The sequence below is a fragment of the Mytilus trossulus genome, chromosome 5 (assembly GCF_036588685.1).
Source record: "Mytilus trossulus isolate FHL-02 chromosome 5, PNRI_Mtr1.1.1.hap1, whole genome shotgun sequence".
Lineage (NCBI taxonomy): Eukaryota > Metazoa > Mollusca > Bivalvia > Mytilida > Mytilidae > Mytilus > Mytilus trossulus.
In genome coordinates this window covers 85,574,724-85,595,954 of record NC_086377.1, presented here as the reverse complement: position 1 = coordinate 85,595,954, position 21,231 = coordinate 85,574,724, and positions in this window count along the sequence as shown.

Sequence of the window (21,231 nt, the reverse complement as noted above, 5' to 3'; positions counted from 1 at the left end):
AAAAACAAAATTGACAGACGCGGATAAGTCCCGACCACAATATCCCAATCGCTTTAGTAAGCTGGTGGTAGAATTTAAGAAATTGTGAATGACTGACAATCAATCACGCATTAAAAACCGTTAGAACTTTTATTAATATATAGACCGTTCTTACAATTTTGACACAATTAGTACTTATTATACCCCACGCAACGGGTTGCGGAGAGTATAATGTTTTTGACCCGTCCGTCCGTCAGTCCTGTTTCTTGTCATCGCAACTCTTCTCAAACCACATTACAGAATTTCACGAAACCTTTTCAGATAATAAGGACATACTATGTAGTTGGGCATGTCGACGGGAAATTGCAATTCATTTTTTTTCTAGGAGTTACGCCCCTTTGAACTTATTTACTTTAATGTACTACTGCAACAGTTTGTCATCGCAACTTCTCTCAAACCACACAACAGAATTTCACGAAACCTTTTCAGATAATAAGGACATTCTATGTAGTTGTGCATATCGACGGGAAATTGCGATTCTAATTTTTTTTCTAGGAGTTACGCCCCTTTGAACTTATTTACTTTAAATGTACTACTGCAACAGTTTGTCATTGCAACTCCTCTCAAACCACACAACATAATTTCACGAAACCTTTTCAGAGTGTTTTACATATGTCATAATATCTATTAACTTTATTATGCTTTAATTAGTATGAAAGTTAAATGATACTTATACATTTGAAAACTTGGCTGTGAGAAATGTCATGAATGAAGCATACTTTACAACCACAAAGTCATCCAAGATTACCAGAACTTACAGTATGAATGATCCTGTTGAATTTGAAAGTACAGCTGCTGTACCAACAACTATTGTTCGTACTGTAGCAGAAGTTAAACCTATATAAAGTTTTAGGTTTTAAATCCTGTTCAAGAAAATTACAAACTCTGTTAATAGAAGGGAAGTGCAACATTTGTTTCAGCAAGACATCAAATATCAGAAGATCAAATGCTAGTATCAGTGCAAATGAGTAAGCTACCTCTTCCATTTGATACTGTCAATCTTAGTAGTTTATAATCACTAGTTACAAAATTTGAAATTAAATTATCTCATCTTACATGATTTGTTTAAAAAGGGGATGTTAATAATTTAAATGTTCAATAAAGACAAACAACACCATAACCAATATATTTTGTATTAGAGCTATTTTCCTTAAAGTACGTAGTTTAAAGGTTTGGTTTGATTGTGTGTTTGCTAATTTGTTTCTATAAATTTTGCTCCAATGGCATTATATGGGGACGAAGTCCCCAATTACGGTAGAAAAATCAAAAAAAAAAAAAAAATTGGGAAAATTTCCCGAATTTTTCATTGTACTAATGAACTCAAAATCGTTAACTTTTTTTTATGTCATGTTTTGAAATCCCGGACCGGCGCAGAAATCTACAATGTACTTCCTTTTTCCGGTCTCGTTTGTATGAATCTTTGAGTAAAATATATATGTGTCAGTCTAGTATAAATAGGAAGGAACGCAATACCAATTTCATATTTTAAAATAATTCCTCGATATGAAAAAACGTTACCTGATGATAGCGTTTCTTTGTTTACATTGCATATGACGTCATAACTTAAATAACGTCACAACTAAAATCCCTAACAACAGAACCAAAATCGGAAACGTTACGGTATTTCCGTTTCTTTTTTTTAACAAATATTTAAGTTACAAAAAAATAATTCATACAAACTTCGTCCCCATTTACAGGTAATGCCTGCCTCATATTATAGCTTTAGCTGTTGCTACAAGTATCTTTATCTATAATGCACTTGGCTCAGTAATAACAGTCGAAAATATTTTCTTAAAAAATTTACAAAAATTGTTAAAAAATTACCTAAAAAGGCAAGAACTCCATAAAGGGTCAACTGACCTATTTTGGTAATGTTGACATATTTGTAAATCTTACTTTGCTGAACATAATTGTTGTTTACAGTTTATCTCTATCTATAATAATATTCAAGATAATAACCAAAAACAGCAAAATTTCCTTAAAACTACCAATTCAGGGGCAGCAACACAACAACGGGTTGTCTGATTCATCTGAAAATTACAGGGCAGATAGATCTTCACTTGATAAACAATTTAACCGCTGTCAGGTTTGCTCTTAATGCTTTGGTTTTTGAGTTACAAGTCAAAAACTGCATTTTACCCCTATGTTCTATTTTTTAGCCGTACATGTAGCAGCCATCTTGGTTATATGGCGGGTTCACCGGACACATTTTAAAACTAGATACCCCAAAGATGATTGTTGCCAAGTTTGGATTAATTAAGCCCAGTAGTTTCAGAGGAGAAGATTTTTGTAAAACATTAAGATTTACGTTAAATTGGTTAAAAATGGACTAAAGGGCAATAACTCTTAAAAGAGTCAACTGACCATTTCGGTCAAGTTGACTTATTTGTAAATCTTACTTTGCTGAACATTATTGCTGTTTACTCTTTACCTCTATCTATAATAATATTCAAGATAATAACCAAAACAGTAAAAGGACGATGTATGATAAGTGTAGTATTTGGCCCCTTTGTATCCAAAAAAATGTATAACAATGTAAGGGGCAAACATTACCACAAGCAGTTACTGAAGTATTATATTTTGTTGAAATAAACTTATTTTTCAAGCTTTTGCAGGAAATCGATTATAAATGATACTATGAATAAATCATAAACGGGTGTCTATACGGAAAATCGTACTTTTCTGACTCAACTTTGAATTATTAAAATATGAGCGCAAGTGAGAACATGTAAAATATTTTACATATGGTATGTATGCTATAGTAATGACATTATATACAAATTTTATAGATGTTCTCAACTGCGCTCATATTTAAATCCTTAAAAAACATCGTGTACAGTCGCTGATTTTTTCTTCTGTCAGCCTCATTCCATAAGACTCTAAGACTGTGAGGTACTCTAGATTTGGTAGGAATTTAAGAAAACAGTGACGATATTGAACGTTCAATTCTGTTCATCTGCTGGAACTTCGAAGTCCTACAGTGGTAATCAAGGCTGACTATATCACCACAGTATATTACATATGCGAACTCAAATTTTTTTCACTGCTGTGAAAATCGAAAAATGTACTCTAGTATCAAAGGTACCAGGATTATAATTCAGTACTCTAGACGCGCGTTTCGTCTACATTAAACTCATCAGTGACGCTCATATCACAATATTTATATCCCTTAATCTTTCTACTTGTTTTCTACATTTTACTGGCGGACATCCTTTTATAATTCTAAGTGCCGGGCATACATATGTTATATAGCCTTTACTGGAAACCACTTTATCGTCTCCTTTTTCACTTTTTTCTCTATTTCTGTCCCATGTGATCTTTTCATGTGTCTCCAAATGTTTTGTTGCGGAACCTTGCAAATTTGACAACGTACTGCCTTTCTAGTTCTCTTTTTATTTGTGTGAATGGTGTTGTCTGCTTTGTTTCTTCTGCTTTGTTTCTTCTGCTTTGTGACATTGTTTTGGGTTTATCCACTTCATGTATGACAGTTTTGGTAATTTTTCAACATTTTACTGTTAATTTGACATTTTCTGAATAATTGAATACGATGTTACTTTAAATCGGTCATCTGATCAAGACAATTTTCTAATATGCATTGACAAATGTTTTAGAAATAAAATTGAAACAACCACAGGTTTAATTAAAAATTGCAACGTTTTCTCAGTAACATTATTTTAGTAAATTTTACTACTTGTTGGATATTTATTCAGATTTGACCTTTATCGGTAATTTTTCAACATTTTACTGTTTATTTGACATTTTTTGGGATATTTGTATACGATGTTACCTTAAATCGGTCATTGGATGAAGACAGTTTTCTTATATGTATTGACATGTATTTGAAGTAAAATTGAAACAACCACAGCTTTATTTAAAAATTACACCATTTTTTAGTATTATTTTTTCAGTAATTTTCCTACTTTTTAATATTCATTCAGATTTGACCTTTATTGGTAATTTTTCAACATTTTACTGTTAATTTGACATTTTCTGAATAATTTAATACGATGTTACTTTAAATCGGTCATCTCATCAAGACAATTTTCTAATATGCATTGACAAATGTATTAGAAATAAAATTGAAACAACCAAAGGTTTATTTAAAAATTGCAACGTTTTCTCAGTAACATTATTTTAGTAAATTTTACTACTTTTTAGATATTTATTCAGATTTGACCTTTATTGGTATTTTTTCAATATTTTACTGTTTATTTGACATTTTTTCGGATATTTGTATACGATGTTACCTTAAATCGGTCATTGGATAAAGACAGTTTTCTTATATGTATTGACAACTGTATTAGAAGTAAAATTCAAACAACCACACCTTTATTTAAAAATTACACCATTATTTAGAAACGTTTTTTCAGTAATTTATCTACTTTTTGATATTCATTCAGATTTGACCTTTATTGGTAATTTTTCAACATTTTACTGTAAATTTGACATTTTCTGGATAATTGAATACGATATAACTTTAAATCGGTCATTTGATCAAGACAATTTTTTAATATGTATTGACAAATGTTTTAGAAATAAAATTGAAACAACCAAAGGTTTATTAAAAATTGCAACGTTTTCTCAGTAACATTATTTTAGTAAATTTTACTACTTTTTAGATATTTATTCAGATTTGACCTTTATTGGTATTTTTTCAATATTTTACTGTTTATTTGACATTTTTTCGGATATTTGTATACGATGTTACCTTAAATCGGTCATTGGATAAAGACAGTTTTCTTATATGTATTGACAACTGTATTAGAAGTAAAATTCAAACAACCACACCTTTATTTAAAAATTACACCATTATTTAGAAACGTTTTTTCAGTAATTTATCTACTTTTTGATATTCATTCAGATTTGACCTTTATTGGAAATTTTTCAACATTTTACTGTAAATTTGACATTTTCTGGATAATTGAATACGATATAACTTTAAATCGGTCATTTGATCAAGACAATTTTTTAATATGTATTGACAAATGTTTTAGAAATAAAATTGAAACAACCAAAGGTTTATTAAAAATTGCAACGTTTTCTCAGTAACATTATTTTAGTAAATTTTACTACTTTTTGGATATTTATTCAGATTTGACCTTTATTGGTAATTTTTCAATAGTTTACTGTTAATTTGACATTTTTTGGGATATTTGTATACGACGTTACTTTAAATCGGTCATTGGATGAAGACACTTTTTCTTATGTGTATTGACAAATGTATTAGAAGTTAAATTACAACAACCACTTTATTCCAAAATTACACCATTTTCTCAGTATTATATTTTCAGAAAATTTTTCTACTTTTTTATATTAATTCAGATTTGACCTTTATTGGTAATTTTTCAACATTTTACTGTCAATTTGACATTTTCTGGATAATTGAATACGATATTACTTTAAATCGGTCATTTGATCAAGACAATTTTCTAATATGCATTGACAAATGTTTTAGAAATAAAATTGAAACAACCAAAGGTTTATTAAAAATTGCAACGTTTTCTCAGTAACATTATTTTAGTAAATTTTACTACTTTTTGGATATTTATTCAGATTTGACCTTTATTGGTAATTTTTCAATAGTTTACTGTTTATTTGACATTTTTTGGGATATTTGTATACGATGTTACCTTAAATCGGTCATTGGATGAAGACAGTTTTCTTATATGTATTGACAAATGTATTAGAAGTAAAATTGAAACAACCACACCTTTATTTAAAAATTACACCATTATTTAGAAACGTTTTTTCAGTAATTTATCTACTTTTTGATATTCATTCAGATTTGACCTTTATTGGTAATTTTTCAACATTTTACTGTAAATTTGACATTTTCTGGATAATTGAATACGATATAACTTTAAATCGGTCATTTGATCAAGACAATTTTTTAATATGTATTGACAAATGTTTTAGAAATAAAATTGAAACAACCACAGGTTTATTTAAAAATTGCAACGTTTTCTCGGTTACATTATTTTAGTATTTTTACTACTGTTTAGATATTCATTCAGATTTGACCGTTATTGGTAATTTTTCAACATTTTACTGTTAATTTGACATTTTTTGGGATATTTGTATACGACGTTACCTTAAATCGGTCATTGGATGAAGACACTTTTTCTTATGTGTATTGACAAATGTATTAGAAGTTAAATTGAAACAACCACTTCTTTTTTCCAAAATTACACTATTTTCTCAGTATTATATTTTCAGAAAATTTTTCTTTTTTATATTAATTCAGATTTGACCTTTATTGGTAATTTTTCAACATTTTACTGTCAATTTGACATTTTCTGGATAATTGAATACGATATTACTTTAAATCGGTCATTTGATCAAGACAATTTTTTAATATGTATTGACCAATGTTTTAGAAATAAAATTGAAACAACCACAGGTTTATTTAAAAATTGCAACGTTTTCTCGGTTACATTATTTTAGTATTTTTACTACTGTTTAGATATTCATTCAGATTTGACCTTTATTGGTAATTTTTCAACATTTTACTGTTAATTTGACATTTTTTGGGATATTTGTATACGACGTTACCTTAAATCGGTCATTTCTTATGTGTATTGACAAATGTATTAGAAGTAAAATTGAAACAACCACACCTTTATTTAAAAATTACACCTTTATTTAGAAACGTTTTTTCAGTAATTTTTCTACTTTTTGATATTCATTCAGATTTGACCTTTTTTAATAATTTTTCAATGTTTTACTGTTAATTTGACATTTTCTTGATAATTGAATACGATGTTACTTTAAATGGGTCATTTGATCAAGACAATTTTTTAATATGTATTGACAAATGTTTTAGAAATAAAATTGAAACAACCACAGGTTTATTTAAAAATTGCAACGTTTTCTCAGTTACATTATTTTAGTATTTTTACTACTTTTTGGATATTTATTCACATTTGACCTTTATTGGTAATTTTTCAACATTTTACTGTTTTTTTGGGGATATTTGTATACGATGTTACCTTAAATCGGTCATTGGATGAAGACACGTTTTTTATGTGTATTGACAAATGTATTAGAAGTTAAATTGAAACAACCACTTCTTTATTCAAATATTACACCATTTTCTCAGTATTATTTTTTCAGAACATTTTTCTACTTTTTGATATTTATTCAGATTTGACCTTTATTGGTAATTTTTCAACATTTTACTGTAAATTTGACATTTTCTTGATAATTGAATACGATATTACTTTAAATCGGTCATTTGATCAAGACAATTTTCTAATATGTATTGACACAAATGTTTTAGAAATAAAATTGAAACAACCAAAGGTTTATTTAAAAATTGCAACGTTTTCTCAGTAACAATATTTTAGTAAATTTTACTACTTTTTAGACATTTATTCAAATTTGACTTTTATTGGTAATTTAATTTTCAATATTTTACTGTTAATTTGACATTTTTTGGGATATTTGTATACGATGTTACCTTAAATCGGTCATTGGATGAAGACACTTTTCTTATGTGTATTGACAAATGTATTAGAAGTTAAATTCAAACAACCACAGCTTTATTCCAAAATTGCACCATTTTCTCAGTATTTTTTTTTCAGAAAATTTTTCTACTTTTGGATATTTATTAAGATTTGACCTTTATTGGTATTTTTTCAACATTTTACTGTAAATTTGACATTTTCTGGATAATTGAATACGATATTACTTTAAATCGGTCATTTGAACAAGACAATTTTCTAAAATGCATTGACAAATGTTTTAGAACCAAACAACCAAAGGTTTATTTAAAATTTGCAACGTTTTCTCAGTAATATTATTTTAGTATTTTTACTACTTTTTAGATATTCATTCAGATTTGACCTTTATTGGTAATTTTTCAATATTTTACTGTTTATTTGACATTTTTTGGGATATTTGTATACGATGTTACCTTAAATCGGTCATTGGATCAAGACAGTTTTCTTATATGTATTGACAAATGTATTAGAAGTAAAATTGAAACAACCACACCTTTATTTAAAAATTACACCATTATTTAGAAACGTTTTTTCAGTAATTTTCCTACTTTTTGATATTCATTCAGATTTGACCTTTATTAATAATTTTTCAATGTTTTACTGTTAATTTGACATTTTTTTGATAATTTAATACGATATTACTTTACATCGGTCATTTGATCAAGACAATTTTTTAATATGTATTGACAAATGTTTTAGAAATAAAATTGAAACAACCAAAGGTTTATTTAAAAATTGCAACGTTTTCTCAGTAACATTATTTTAGTAAATTTTACTACTTTTTAGATATTTATTCAGATTTGACCTTTATTGGTAATTTTTCAACATTTTACTGTTTATTTGACATTTTTGGGGATATTTGTATACGATGTTACCTTAAATCGGTCATTGGATGAAGACAGTTTTCTTATATGTATTGACATGTATTAGAAGTAAAATTGAAACAACCACAGCTTTATTTTAAAATTACACCATTTTTTAGTATTTTTTTTTCAGTAATTATCCTACTTTTTAATATTCATTCAGATTTGACCTTTATTGGTAATTTTTCAACATTTTACTGTTAATTTGACATTTTCAGAATAATTTAATACGATGTTACTTTAAATCGGTCATCTCATCAAGACAATTTTCTAATATGCATTGACAAATGTTTTAGAAATAAAATTGAAACAACCAAAGGTTTATTTAAAAATTGCAACGTTTTCTCAGTAACATTATTTTAGTAAATTTTACTACTTTTTGGATATTTATTCAGATTTGACCTTTATTGGTAATTTTTCAATAGTTTACTGTTTATTTGACATTTTTTGGGATATTTGTATACGATGTTACCTTAAATCGGTCATTGGATGAAGACAGTTTTCTTATATGTATTGACAAATGTATTAGAAGTAAAATTGAAACAACCACACCTTTATTTAAAAATTACACCTTTATTTAGAAACGTTTTTTCAGTAATTTTCCTACTTTTTGATATTCATTCAGATTTGACCTTTATTAATAATTTTTCAATGTTTTACTGTTAATTTGACATTTTCTTGATAATTGAATACGATGTTACTTTAAATGGGTCATTTGATCAAGACAATTTTTTAATATGTATTGACAAATGTTTTAGAAATAAAATTGAAACAACCACAGGTTTATTTAAAAATTGCAACGTTTTCTCAGTTACATTATTTTAGTATTTTTACTACTTTTTGGATATTTATTCACATTTGACCTTTATTGGTAATTTTTCAACATTTTACTGTTTATTTGACATTTTGGGGGATATTTGTATACGATGTTACCTTAAATCGGTCATTGGATGAAGACACGTTTCTTATGTGTATTGACAAATGTATTAGAAGTTAAATTGAAACAACCACTTCTTTATTCAAAAATTACACCATTTTCTCAGTATTATTTTTTCAGAAAAATTTTCTACTTTTTGATATTTATTCAGATTTGACCTTTATTGGTAATTTTTCAACATTTTACTGTCAATTTGACATTTTCTGGATAATTGAATACGATATTACTTTAAATCGGTCATTTGATCAAGACATTTTTCTAATATGCATTGACAAATGTTTTAGAAATAGTATTGAAACAACCACAGGTTTATTTGAAAATTGCAACGTTTTCTCAGTAACATTATTTTACTACTTTTAAGATATTTATTCAGATTTGACCTTTATTGGTATTTTTTTTTAAATTTTACTGTTAATTTGACTTTTTCTGAATAATTGAATACGATGTTACTTTAAATCGGTCATCTGATCAAGACAATTTTCTAATATGTATTGACACAAATGTTTTAGAAATGAAATTGAAACAACCAAAGGTTTATTTAAAAATTGCAACGTTTTCTCAGTAACATTATTTTAGTAAATTTTACTACTTTTTAGATATTTATTCAAATTTGACTTTTATTGGTAATTTAATTTTCAATATTTTACTGTTAATTTGACATTTTTTGGGATATTTGTAAACGATGTTACCTTAAATCGGTCATTGGATGAAGACACTTTTCTTATGTGTATTGACAAATGTATTAGAAGTTAAATTCAAACAACCACTTCTTTATTCCAAAATTACACCATTTTCTCAGTATTTTTTTTTCAGAAAATTTTTCTACTTTTGGATATTTATTCAGATTTGACCTTTATTGGTATTTTTTCAACATTTTTCTGTAAATTTGACATTTTCTGGATAATTGAATACGATATTACTTTAAATCGGTCATTTGATCAAGACAATTTTCTAAAATGCATTGACAAATGTTTTAGAACCAAACAACCAAAGGTTTATTTAAAATTTGCAACGTTTTCTCAGTAATATTGTTTTAGTATTTTTACTACTTTTTAGATATTCATTCAGATTTGACCTTTATTGGTATTTTTTCAATATTTTAATGTTTATTTGACATTTTTTGGGATATTTGTATACGATGTTACCTTAAATCGGTCATTGGATGAAGACAGTTTTCTTATATGTATTGACAAATGTATTAGAAGTCAAATTGAAACAACCACACCTTTATTTAAAAATTACACCTTTATTTAGAAACGTTTTTTTCAGTAATTTTCCTACTTTTTGATATTCATTCAGATTTGACCTTTATTAATAATTTTTCAATGTTTTACTGTTAATTTGACATTTTCTTGATAATTGAATACGATGTTACTTTAAATGGGTCATTTGATCAAGACAATTTTTTAATATGTATTGACAAATGTTTTAGAAATAAAATTGAAACAACCACAGGTTTATTTAAAAATTGCAACGTTTTCTCAGTTACATTATTTTAGTATTTTTACTACTTTTTGGATATTTATTCACATTTGACCTTTATTGGTAATTTTTCAACATTTTACTGTTTATTTGACATTTTTGGGGATATTTGTATACGATGTTACCTTAAATCGGTCATTGGATGAAGACACGTTTCTTATGTGTATTGACAAATGTATTAGAAGTTAAATTGAAACAACCACTTCTTTATTCAAAAATTACACCATTTTCTCAGTATTATTTTTTCAGAAAATTTTTCTACTTTTTGATATTTATTCAGATTTGACCTTTATTGGTAATTTTTCAACATTTTACTGTCAATTTGACATTTTCTGGATAATTGAATACGATATTACTTTAAATCGGTCATTTGATCAAGACATTTTTCTAATATGCATTGACAAATGTTTTAGAAATAGTATTGAAACAACCACAGGTTTATTTGAAAATTGCAACGTTTTCTCAGTAACATTATTTTACTACTTTTAAGATATTTATTCAGATTTGACCTTTATTGGTATTTTTTTTTAAATTTTACTGTTAATTTGACTTTTTCTGAATAATTGAATACGATGTTACTTTAAATCGGTCTTCTGATCAAGACAATTTTCTAATATGTATTGACACAAATGTTTTAGAAATAAAATTGAAACAACCAAAGGTTTATTTAAAAATTGCAACGTTTTCTCAGTTACATTATTTTAGTAAATTTTACTACTTTTTAGATATTTATTCAAATTTGACTTTTATTGGTAATTTAATTTTCAATATTTTACTGTTAATTTGACATTTTTTGGGATATTTGTATACGATGTTACCTTAAATCGGTCATTGGATGAAGACACTTTTCTTATGTGTATTGACAAATGTATTAGAAGTTAAATTCAAACAACCACTTCTTTATTCCAAAATTACACCATTTTCTCAGTATTTTGTTTTCAGAAAATTTTTCTACTTTTGGATATTTATTCAGATTTGACCTTTATTGGTATTTTTTCAACATTTTACTGTAAATTTGGCATTTTCTGGATAATTGAATACGATATTACTTTAAATCGGTCATTTGAACAAGACAATTTTCTAAAATGCATTGACAAATGTTTTAGAACCAAACAACCAAAGGTTTATTTAAAATTTGCAACGTTTTCTCAGTAATATTATTTTAGTATTTTTACTACTTTTTAGATATTCATTCAGATTTGACCTTTATTGGTAATTTTTCAATATTTTAATGTTTATTTGACATTTTTTGGGATATTTGTATACGATGTTACCTTAAATCGGTCATTGGATGAAGACAGTTTTCTTATATGTATTGACAAATGTATTAGAAGTAAAATTGAAACAACCACACCTTTATTTAAAAATTACACCATTATTTAGAAACGTTTTTTCAGTAATTTTCCTACTTTTTGATATTCATTCAGATTTGACCTTTATTAATAATTTTTCAATGTTTTACTGTTAATTTGACATTTTTTTGATAATTGAATACGATATTACTTTACATCGGTCATTTGATCAAGACAATTTTTTAATATGTATTGACAAATGTTTTAGAAATAAAATTGAAACAACCACAGGTTTATTTAAAAATTGCAACGTTTTCTCAGTTACATTATTTTAGTATTTTTACTACTTTTTGGATATTTATTCACATTTGACCTTTATTGGTAATTTTTCAACATTTTACTGTTTATTTGACATTTTTGGGGATATTTGTATACGATGTTACCTAAAATCGGTCATTGGATGAAGACACGTTTCTTATGTGTATTGACAAATGTATTAGAAGTTAAATTGAAACAACCACTTCTTTATTCAAAAATTACACCATTTTCTCAGTATTATTTTTTCAGAAAATTTTTCTACTTTTTGATATTTATTCAGATTTGACCTTTATTGGTAATTTTTCAACATTTTACTGTCAATTTGACATTTTCTGGATAATTGAATACGATATTACTTTAAATCGGTCATTTGATCAAGACATTTTTCTAATATGCATTGACAAATGTTTTAGAAATAGTATTGAAACAACCACAGGTTTATTTGAAAATTGCAACGTTTTCTCAGTAACATTATTTTACTACTTTTAAGATATTTATTCAGATTTGACCTTTATTGGTATTTTTTTTTAAATTTTACTGTTAATTTGACTTTTTCTGAATAATTGAATACGATGTTACTTTAAATCGGTCATCTGATCAAGACAATTTTCTAATATGTATTGACACAAATGTTTTAGAAATAAAATTGAAACAACCAAAGGTTTATTTAAAAATTGCAACGTTTTCTCAGTTACATTATTTTAGTAAATTTTACTACTTTTTAGATATTTATTCAAATTTGACTTTTATTGGTAATTTAATTTTCAATATTTCACTGGTAATTTGACATTTTTTGGGATATTTGTATACGATGTTACCTTAAATCGGTCATTGGATGAAGACACTTTTCTTATGTGTATTGACAAATGTATTAGAAGTTAAATTCAAACAACCACTTCTTTATTCCAAAATAACACCATTTTCTCAGTATTTTTTTTTCAGAAAATTTTTCTACTTTTGGATATTTATTCAGATTTGACCTTTATTGGTATTTTTTCAACATTTTATTGTAAATTTGACATTTTCTGGATAATTGAATACGATATTACTTTAAATCGGTCATTTGAACAAGACAATTTTCTAAAATGCATTGACAAATGTTTTAGAACCAAACAACCAAAGGTTTATTTAAAATTTGCAACGTTTTCTCAGTAATATTATTTTAGTATTTTTACTACTTTTTAGATATTCATTCAGATTTGACCTTTATTGGTAATTTTTCAATATTTTAATGTTTATTTGACATTTTTTGGGATATTTGTATACGATGTTACCTTAAATCGGTCATTGGATGAAGACAGTTTTCTTATATGTATTGACAAATGTATTAGAAGTAAAATTGAAACAACCACACCTTTATTTAAAAATTACACCATTATTTAGAAACGTTTTTTCAGTAATTTTCCTACTTTTTGATATTCATTCAGATTTGACCTTTATTAATAATTTTTCAATGTTTTACTGTTAATTTGACATTTTTTTGATAATTGAATACGATATTACTTTACATCGGTCATTTGATCAAGACAATTTTTTAATATGTATTGACAAATGTTTTAGAAATAAAATTGAAACAACCAAAGGTTTATTTAAAAATTGCAACGTTTTCTCAGTAACATTATTTTAGTAAATTTTACTACTTTTTAGATATTTATTCAGATTTGACCTTTATTGGTAATTTTTCAACATTTTACTGTTTATTTGACATTTTTTGGGATATTTGTATACGATGTTACCATAAATCGGTCATTGGATGAAGACAGTGTTCTTATATGTATTGACATGTATAAGAAGTAAAATTGAAACAACCACAGCTTTATTTAAAAATTACACCATTTTTTAGTATTATTTTTTCAGTAATTTTCCTACTTTTTAATATTCATTCAGATTTGACCTTTATTGGTAATTTTTCAACATTTTACTGTTAATTTGACATTTTCTGAATAATTTAATACGATGTTACTTTAAATCGGTCATTTGAACAAGACAATTTTCTAATATGCATTGACAAATGTTTTAGAACCAAACAACCAAAGGATTATTTAAAAATTGCAACGTTTTCTCAGTAATATTATTTTAGTATTTTTACTACTTTTTAGATATTCATTCAGATTTGACCTTTATTGGTAATTTTTCAATATTTTACTGTTTATTTGACATTTTTTGGGATATTTGTATACGATGTTACCTTAAATCGGTCATTGGATGAAGACAGTTTTCTTATATGTATTGACAAATGTATTAGAAGTAAAATTGAAACAACCACACCTTTATTTAAAAATTACACCATTATTTAGAAACGTTTTTTTCAGTAATTTTCCTACTTTTTGATATTCATTCAGATTTGACCTTTATTAATAATTTTTCAATGTTTTACTGTTAATTTGACATTTTCTTGATAATTGAATACGATGTTACTTTAAATCGGTCATTTGATCAAGACAATTTTTTAATATGTATTGACAAATGTTTAAGAAATAAAATTGAAACAACCACAGGTTTATTTAAAAATTGCAACGTTTTCTCAGTTACATTGTTTTAGTATTTTTACTACTTTTTGGATATTTATTCACATTTGACCTTTATTGGTAATTTTTCAACATTTTACTGTTTATTTTACATTTTTGGGGATATTTGTATACGATGTTACCTTAAATCGGTCATTGGATGAAGACACGTTTCTTATGTGTATTGACAAATGTATTAGAAGTTAAATTGAAACAACCACTTCTTCATTCAAAAATTACACCATTTTCTCATTATTATTTTTTCAGAAAAATTTTCTACTTTTTGATATTTATTCAGATTTGACCTTTATTGGTAATTTTTCAACATTTTACTGTAAATTTGACATTTTCTTGATAATTGAATACGATATTACTTTAAATCGGTCATTTGATCAAGACATTTTTCTAATATGCATTGACAAATGTTTTAGAAATAGTATTGAAACAACCACAGGTTTATTTGAAAATTGCAACGTTTTCTCAGTAAACTTATTTTACTACTTTTTAGATATTTATTCAGATTTGACCTTTATTGGTATTTTTTTTTAACATTTTACTGTTAATTTGACATTTTCTGAATAATTGAATACGATGTTACTTTAAATCGGTCATCTGATCAAGACAATTTTCTAATATGTATTGACACAAATGTTTTAGAAATAAAATTGAAAAAACCAAAGGTTTATTTAAAAATTGCAACGTTTTCTCAGTAACATTATTTTAGTAAATTTTACTACATTTTAGATATTTATTCAGATTTGACCTTTATTGGTAATTTTTCAACATTTTACTGTTTATTTGACATTTTTGGGGATATTTGTATACGATGTTACCTTAAATCGGTCATTGGATGAAGACAGTTTTCTTATATGTATTGACATGTATTAGAAGTAAAATTGAAACAACCACAGCTTTATTTAAAAATTACACCATTTTTTAGTATTATTTTTTCAGTAATTTTCCTACTTTTTAATATTCATTCAGATTTGACCTTTATTGGTAATTTTTCAACATTTTACTGTTAATTTGACATTTTCAGAATAATTTAATACGTTGTTACTTTAAATCGGTCATCTCATCAAGACAATTTTCTAATATGCATTGACAAATGTTTTAGAAATAAAATTGAAACAACCAAAGGTTTATTTAAAAATTGCAACGTTTTCTCAGTAACATTATTTTAGTAAATTTTACTACTTTTTGGATATTTATTCAGATTTGACCTTTATTGGTAATTTTTCAATGGTTTACTGTTTATTTGACATTTTTTGGGATATTTGTATACGATGTTACCTTAAATCGGTCATTGGATGAAGACATTTTTCTTATATGTATTGACAAATGTATTAGAAGTAAAATTGAAACAACCACACCTTTATTTAAAAATTACACCTTTATTTAGAAACGTTTTTTCAGTAATTTTCCTACTTTTTGATATTCATTCAGATTTGACCTTTATTAATAATTTTTCAATGTTTTACTGTTAATTTGACATTTTCTTGATAATTGAATACGATGTTACTTTAAATGGATCATTTGATCAAGACAATTTTTTAATATGTATTGACAAATGTTTTAGAAATAAAATTGAAACAACCACAGGTTTATTTAAAAATTGCAACGTTTTCTCAGTTACATTATTTTAGTATTTTTACTACTTTTTGGATATTTATTCACATTTGACCTTTATTGGTAATTTTTCAACATTTTACTGTTTATTTGACATTTTTGGGGATATTTGTATACGATGTTACCTTAAATCGGTCATTGGATGAAGACACGTTTCTTATGTGTATTGACAAATGTATTAGAAGTTAAATTGAAACAACCACTTCTTTATTAAAAAATTACACCATTTTCTCAGTATTATTTTTTCAGAAAATTTTTCTACTTTTTGATATTTATTCAGATTTGACCTTTATTGGTAATTTTTCAACATTTTACTGTCAATTTGACATTTTCTGGATAATTGAATACGATATTACTTTAAATCGGTCATTTGATCAAGACATTTTTCTAATATGCATTGACAAGGGTTTTAGAAATAGTATTGAAACAACCACAGGTTTATTTGAAAATTGCAACGTTTTCTCAGTAACATTATTTTACTAATGTTTAGATATTTATTCAGATTTGACCTTTATTGGTATTTTTTTTTACATTTTAATGTTAATTTGACTTTTTCTGAATAATTGAATACGATGTTACTATAAATCGGTCATCTGATCAAGACAATTTTCTAATATGTATTGACACAAATGTTTTAGAAATAAAATTGAAACAACCAAAGGTTTATTTAAAAATTGCAACGTTTTCTCAGTAACATTATTTTAGTAAATTTTACTACTTTTAAGATATTTATTCAGATTTGACCTTTATTGGTAATTTTTCAATATTTTACTGTTAATTTGACATTTTTTGGGATATTTGTATACGATGTTACCTTAAATCGGTCATTGGATGAAGACACTTTTCTTATGTGTATTGAAAAATGTATTAGAAGTTAAATTCAAACAACCACTTCTTTATTCCAAAATTACACCATTTTCTCAGTATTTTTTTTTCAGAAAATTTTTCTACTTTTGGATATTTATTCAGATTGACCTTTATTGGTAATTTTTCAACATTTTACTGTAAATTTGACATTTTCTGGATAATTGAATACGATATTACTTTAAATCGGTCATTTGAACAAGACAATTTTCTAATATGCATTGACAAATGTTTTAGAACCAAACAACCAAAGGTTTATTTAAAATTTGCAACGTTTTCTCAGTAATATTATTTTAGTATTTTTACTACTTTTTAGATATTCATTCAGATTTGACCCTTATTGGTAATTTTTCAATATTTTACTGTTTATTTGACATTTTTTCGGATATTTGTATACGATGTTACCTTAAATCGGTCATTGGATGAAGACAGTTTTCTTATATGTATTGACAAATGTATTAGAAGTAAAATTGAAACAACCACACCTTTATTTAAAAATTACACCATTATTTAGAAACGTTTTTTCAGTAATTTTCCTACTTTTTGATATTCATTCAAATTTGACCTTTACTAATAATTTTTCAATGTTTTACTGTTAATTTGACATTTTCTTGATAATTGAATACGATGTTACTTTACATCGGTCATTTGATCAAGACAATTTTTTAATATGTATTGACAAATGTTTTAGAAATAAAATTGAACAACCAAAGGTTTATTTAAAAATTGCAACGTTTTCTCAGTTACATTATTTTAGTATTTTTACTACTTTTTGGATATTTATTCACATTTGACCTTTATTGGTAATTTTTCAACATTTTACTTTTTATTTTACATTTTTGGGGATATTTGTATACGATGTTACCTTAAATCGGTCATTGGATGAAGACACGTTTCTTATGTGTATTGACAAATGTATTAGAAGTTAAATTGAAACAACCACTTCTTTATTCAAAAATTACACCATTTTCTCAGTATTATTTTTTCAGAAAATTTTTCTACTTTTTGATATTTATTCAGATTTGACCTTTATTGGTAATTTTTCAACATTTTACTGTAAATTTGACATTTTCTGGATAATTGAATACGATATTACTTTAAATCGGTCATTTGATCAAGACATTTTTCTAATATGCATTGACAAATGTTTTAGAAATAGTATTGAAACAACCACAGGTTTATTTGAAATTTGCAACGTTTTCTCAGTAACATTATTTTAGTAAATTTTACTACTTTTTGGATATTTATTCAGACTTGACCTTTATAGAAAATTTTTCAACATTTTACTGTTAATTTGACATTTTTTTGGATAATTGTAAACGATGTTACTGTAAATTGGTCATTTGATCATGACAATTTTCTAATATTTATTAATTTTTTTTACTTTTTGATATTCATTCAGATTTGACCTTTACTGGTAATTTTTTCAACATTTTACTGTTAATTTGACATTTTTTTGGAAAATTGTATACGATGTTACTTTAAATCGGTGATTTCATCAAGATAATTTTCTAATATGTATAAACAGCTGCATTAGAAGTAGAATTGAAACAACCACAGCTTTATTTTAAATTAACACCATTTTCTCAGTACTATTTTTTCAGAATTTTTTTCTACTTTTTGATATTCATTCAGATTTGACCTTAATTGGTAATTTTTCAACATTTTACTATTAATTTGACTTTTTGGGGGATAATTGTATATGATGTTACCTTAAATAGGTCATTTGATCAAGATGAGTTTCTTATATTGTTGACAAATGTATTAGAAGTAAAATTGAAACACCCACAGCTATATTTAAAAATTACACTATTTTCTCAGTGACGTTTTATCGGTAATTTTTTCTACTTTTTGATATTCATTCTGATTTGACCTTTATTGGTAATTTTTCAACATTTTGCTCTTAATTTGACATTTTATGGGATAATTGTATACGGTGTTACTTTAAATCGGTCATTTGATCAAGACAATTTTCTGATATTTATTGACAAATTTTAGAAATAAAATTGAAACAACAACAGTTTTTTTTAAAAATTGCAACGTTTTCTCAGTAAAATTTTCAGTATTTTACTACTTTTTGGATATTCATTCAGATTTGACCTTTATTGGTAATTTTTCAACATTTTACTGTAAATTTGACATTTTTTTGGATAATTGTATACGATGTTACTGTAAATTGGTCATTTGATCATGACAATTTTCGAATATTTATTAAATTTTTCTAATTTTTGATATTCATTCAGATTTGACCTTTAATGGTAATTTTTTCAACATTTTACTGTTAATTTGACATTTTTTTGGAAAATTGTATACGATGTTACTTTAAATCGGTGATTTCATCATGCAAGATAATTTTCTAATATGTATAAACAGCTGTATTAGAAGTAGAATTGAAACAACCACAGCTTTATTTTAAATTAACACCATTTTCTCAGTACTATTTTTTCAGAAATTTTTTCTACTTTTTGATATTCATTCAGATTTGACCTTAATTGGTAATTTTCAACATTTTACTGTTAATTTGACTTTTTTTGGGATAATTGTATATGATGTTACCTTAAATCGGTCATTTGATCAAGATGAGTTTCTTATATTGTTGACAAATGTATTAGAAGTAAAATTGAAACACCCACAGCTATATTTAAAAATTACACCATTTTCTCAGTGACGTTTTATCGGTAATTTTTTCTACTTTTTGATATTCATTCCGATTTGACCTTTATTGGTAATTTTTCAACATTTTGCTCTTAATTTGACATTTTATGGGATAATTGTATACGGTGTTACTTTAAATCGGTCATTAGATCAAGACAATTTTCTGATATTTATTGACAAATTTTAGAAATAAAATTGAAACAACAACAGGTTTTTTTAAAAATTGCAACGTTTTCTCAGTAAAATTTTCAGTTAATTTTACTACTTTTTGGATATTCATTCAGATTTGACCTTTATTGGTAATTTTTTAACATTTTACTGTAAATTTGACATTTTTTTTGATAATTGTATACGATGTTACTGTAAATTGGTCATTTTATCATGACAATTTTCTAATATTTATTAAATTTTTCTACTTTTTGATATTCATTCAGATTTGACCTTTAATGGTAATTTTTTCAACATTTTACTGTTAATTTGACATTTTTTGGGAAAATTGTATACGATGTTACTTTAAATCGGTGATTTCATCATGCAAGATAATTTTCTAATATGTATAAACAGCTGTATTAGAAGTAGAATTGAAACAACCACAGCTTTATTTTAAATTAACACCATTTTCTCAGTACTATTTTTTCAGAAATTTTTTCTACTTTTTGATATTCATTCAGATTTGACCTTAATTGGTAATTTTTCAACATTTTACTGTTAATTTGACTTTTTTTGGGATAATTGTATATGATGTTACCTTAAATCGGTCATTTGATCAAGATGAGTTTCTTATATTGTTGACAAATGTATTAGAAGTAAAATTGAAACACCCACAGCTATATTTAAAAATTACACCATTTTCTCAGTGACGTTTTATCGGTAATTTTTTCCACTTTTTGATATTCATTCCGATTTGACCTTTATTGGTAATTTTTCAACATTTTGCTCTTAATTTGACATTTTATGGGATAATTGTATACGGTGTTACTTTAAATCGGTCATTTGATCAAGACAATTTTCTGATATTTATTGACAAATTTTAGAAATAAAATTGAAACAACAACAGGTTTTTTTAAAAATTGCAACGTTTTCTCAGTAAAATTTTCAGTAAATTGTACTACTTTTTGGATATTCATACAGATTTGACCTTTA